Raw genomic sequence first — 4,227 nt, 5'->3', positions numbered from 1 at the left:
AATTAACACTCATTCAAATTTTTGGCTTCTTTGTGCCCCCCCCCTTTTAACTAAAATTTTATTAAAAGCAACTCACTCATTTTGAAATTGTTACCACGTACTACGAGGTTTTGATCCCTCATTTTTATGTTGGTACGTAGGCACAAGTCCGAAGGTCTGTCAAGCACAAAAATATAATCAATGAATTCTCTCCTCATCCTCACACTCTGTTTTTCTCAAACATCTTTATACGAAAAACACATACACACATAAAAAAGGGTTCCCTAGGAGTACCTAGGACACTTTGGGTGCTAACACCTTTCCTCTGTGTAACCAACCCCCTTACCTGCAATCTCTGGCATTTTATTAGTTTTGATTTGAAAACTTCTTATCTTTGGATTTTGTTCGTACTTTTCCCTTTTCCTTTGGAAACAATAAAAGCGCGTGGCGATTCTGGTTTTATTGACGTTAAGCTTATCCATAACTTGATGTTTATGAGTTTTCCGCTACAGTACCCAAGAGTTTTCTCTCGAGATTTTCACTAAACATATTTGAGCTTTTTACAAGAATTACCCATGAACCTTTAACAGTAGACAAATGGAGTTTCTGCAATGACTAAGCTCAAGAACCAACAGACAAAGCTTGTACATGGGATTTGCTCATGAACCTTTAAACATAGCTTTTAAATAAGACACACTCAAGAACCTACAACTAGAGATTTTATATAAGACAAGCTTAAGGACCTACAACCAAAGCTTTTATATGAGTTGAGCTTGCAACTATTAAAAAATAATTCCTAAGCAGATCACACTCTTGGACAAAGAAAATTATAGTACAACATTGATTACAACAAAACTATCATAAAGGCTTTTTATGTCTTTTGGAACTACAACAATCTTTGTGAAAATAAAATATAAAACCATAAAAAGTAGAAGAAATATATAAGGATTTCTAATATTAAATTTATTATAGAAATAAATGAGGAGAAACCTCCTTTATATAGGATCAAATTAGGCTTAAAATGGAATTAATCCATGGGCCATTTTAATGACTTAATCGACTAACCCTAGTTGTTAATTAATTAAGGGTTTTAAAAATATGGAAACCTTTATCTAAAAAAGGAAACCCTAAAATGACTAGAAGGTTTAATCATTTAAATTTTTTCTAATCGATTAAGATACCGTTTATCTTGCTATAATTGATTGGCAGAATAAAAACTTACCCAATTGATTAGAAATTTCTTGATTAATTCCATACAAATCTTGTTAGGTTTTCATGAAGTTTTATTAAATAAAAGTCGGTTTTAAAAAACTTTCTTTGTGTGCGTGTGTGTGCGCGCGTGCGTGCTAGATCAAGAGAGCTTTCACATTTTCATAACTTCAGATCTTCAAGTTCTCTTTCTTGAAACAACAATGACTTACCACTTCATTTGGAACTTAAATCTTTTAACTCATAAGGAATGATATAACTTCTTCATCAGGTTCCATCATCACAATCTTTACTTGGCAGTTGAAATTAACTCCTCTTGTCATAGAAAACTCTTCACATCCACAAGTCATTTGACCTATAGAGTTGTTATCTTCAAAGTTGTTTCATTAGTTGTCATCATCAAAACTAAGTGATGGTCATACCCACAAGAACATTAGATCCACAATAATCTCTCGCTTTCCAAGCCTAACCTCTCAAGGAGTTTGACATACATGATGTCACATGAGCTTCCTCCGTAAATTAGGATCCTTGACACATTGTGGTTGGCTATTTTGGACGTTACTATCAATGGAAATACTCTGTTGGGGATACCGTCCATATTTTTGATACCTTTGAAACCTAAAACGGGCCTTTCGTTCGTTGACTCCTTCTTTTCGCTTGTGGTTTTTGAATCAGTTATTGATCTCTTTGAAGTTCTCCTCAAAGGTTCTTTCATTTGAGATAGCCCTTATCTAATTGAGGTGACGAGGAAGGATGCTTCTTTCTGAAGACAGAGAGAGATGTGAGTCACCGTAATGATTCCAGGATAATTGTGTTACAGTGTCTCTAAACGAGTTACAATCAAGTTATCCAGGCTCGCAACATGCTCGCCGACGCCTTGTATTCCAAATCCAACTTGGAGTCGATAAAGGTTCTATGACATCTTCTACTCTAGAGACCACAACTACGATAGAGGTATAAATCGTTTCGACGTTTGGCCATGGGTTTACTTTTGAGAAGGCATGGTAGTTTGAGAAGTTATAGAAACTAAAGCCTCTACTCCAGACGGGAGAGTTGAATCTTCTAACACGATGGTGAGGGCTATTGCAGAGGTGTCAGGTGTCGAGGCAGTGCTGCGATGAGCGGTTGTCCGAGTTGCTTTGAAAGATACCATAACCGACAGTTATGGAAGTTAATAGTGGTTAGACCCGTTGATAAAAATGGTTGTGACAACGCAATGAAAGAAATCCGAGAAGTCCACAGTGAAATTTTATGAGAATCAAGAAACAGTTCCCACGAACGACACCAATACTTCGATATGGAATAGAAAATTGATGTTGAGTTGGTGAAGTATATCGTACAAGGTGTTTGGTACGGTAGTGGAAGTCTTCGGTGGATAAAGAGAAAGAATATTATATTTGCAAGATTAACACTCTAACATTGAAGTCATGAAGTCAAAGAGAATGAACTTTAAAATATGTAATAAAATATTATATCTTAGTCTGAGTTATAGTTATGTATGAATGATGATTAGAATCAATTTTGATAAATACAAAGCCCCGTACAAAAGATCATTGGATAGATTCCAATGATTAAGATAAATGTGGTACATAATTTCCGTGGACGACTCTTTAGTAAAAGTACATATGTTCGTCTAGGTGCAATGTGCTCTTAATTGGGTTTTCATATATGATGATGTTCTTATTAGATCGTTTGACAGGATATATTTTAATGGACAATGGCTAGATTGTTAAATAAAAGCATTTTTCATGACCATTAAGATTTGAAAATCTCCATTATTTATGTGTGTAAATTTTCAGGTAGTATTTGACACTTAATATTGTCTGTTCGTATACTATGATGGGTTTAATATCATTAACAAACAAACTCAAAAAACTAAAATAATCACAAATGAAAACACCTCCTCATATTGTACCTGATACAATTTGCTTGTATATAACAGTATAAAAATTAGACCTACAGATACGCATTATATTCTTTTTAATTGTTTAACGGCAAACAAGCTCATGCAAAAATTAGAATAATAAAAAATGAAAACAGCTCCTCATACTGCTCTTTATACAATTTCCTTGTATATATTATTACAGTATAAAAATTGAGCTATAGTTTTCCAATATATTCTACATATTTATTGATTTAACGTTAAAAGTTTCAAGTAAGATAATATATAATCTGAACATTTGTTTATAAATGGAATAATCTTTATTTTCGATTTTGTAGAGTTGATTTAGATTCAACCATATTTCTTAATATGATTAATCCTCACTCTACCAATCAATTTTGTAGAATTGACTTATGCCCAATTATATTTATTAACATTTTAAGAATTCTACATTGAATAATATATGACATAAATATTTATTTATAAGTGAGAATAATCCTGACAATATCAATCGATTTTATAGATTTAAGTTAAATTCAACGTATTTCCGACTTATAAAAGAAAGAAAGTGATAATTAAAAATCAGAATATTCAAAATGGAGATAAAGTATGTAGCCCACATTGACAATGACAAAGAAACGACCTACACATCACGAATATTAATTTTCTTCTTCTCATAAAAGGAGTAAAGTAGTAGTAATAATGCTTTTGTTAGGGTCCCATGTACTTGAAGTTGAAAACGATGGGAATTATATCAATTCACAAACCAAAATAGAGCATTGCTATCTCCAAGCATATAGCCGGAATATGCCATATGAATTTGGAATTACTACACATTAAGAAAGAATATAATAATTGGAATGTTAACATTTTAATACACCAAAGTTGATATGATTCTTCAAAACATAAATGACACGTGCACAAGAAATTCTCAAGCATTTGTAAACGATACAAAAAAACTAAATTAACAACTCTACATCAATACAAGACGGCGGTCAAAGTCCATACTGAAAATAGTTGAAATTATACTCCCTTGTTATTACATTATTATATATTCAGATTTTATATATATATATATATATATATATATATATATATATATATATATATATATATATATATATATATATATATATATATATATATATATATATATA

The sequence above is a fragment of the Lathyrus oleraceus genome, chromosome 3 (genome assembly GCF_024323335.1).
Source record: "Lathyrus oleraceus cultivar Zhongwan6 chromosome 3, CAAS_Psat_ZW6_1.0, whole genome shotgun sequence".
NCBI classification, from domain to species: domain Eukaryota; kingdom Viridiplantae; phylum Streptophyta; class Magnoliopsida; order Fabales; family Fabaceae; genus Lathyrus; species Lathyrus oleraceus.
The sequence above is the reverse complement of the archived record's forward strand: the minus strand, read 5'-3'. Positions refer to the sequence as shown.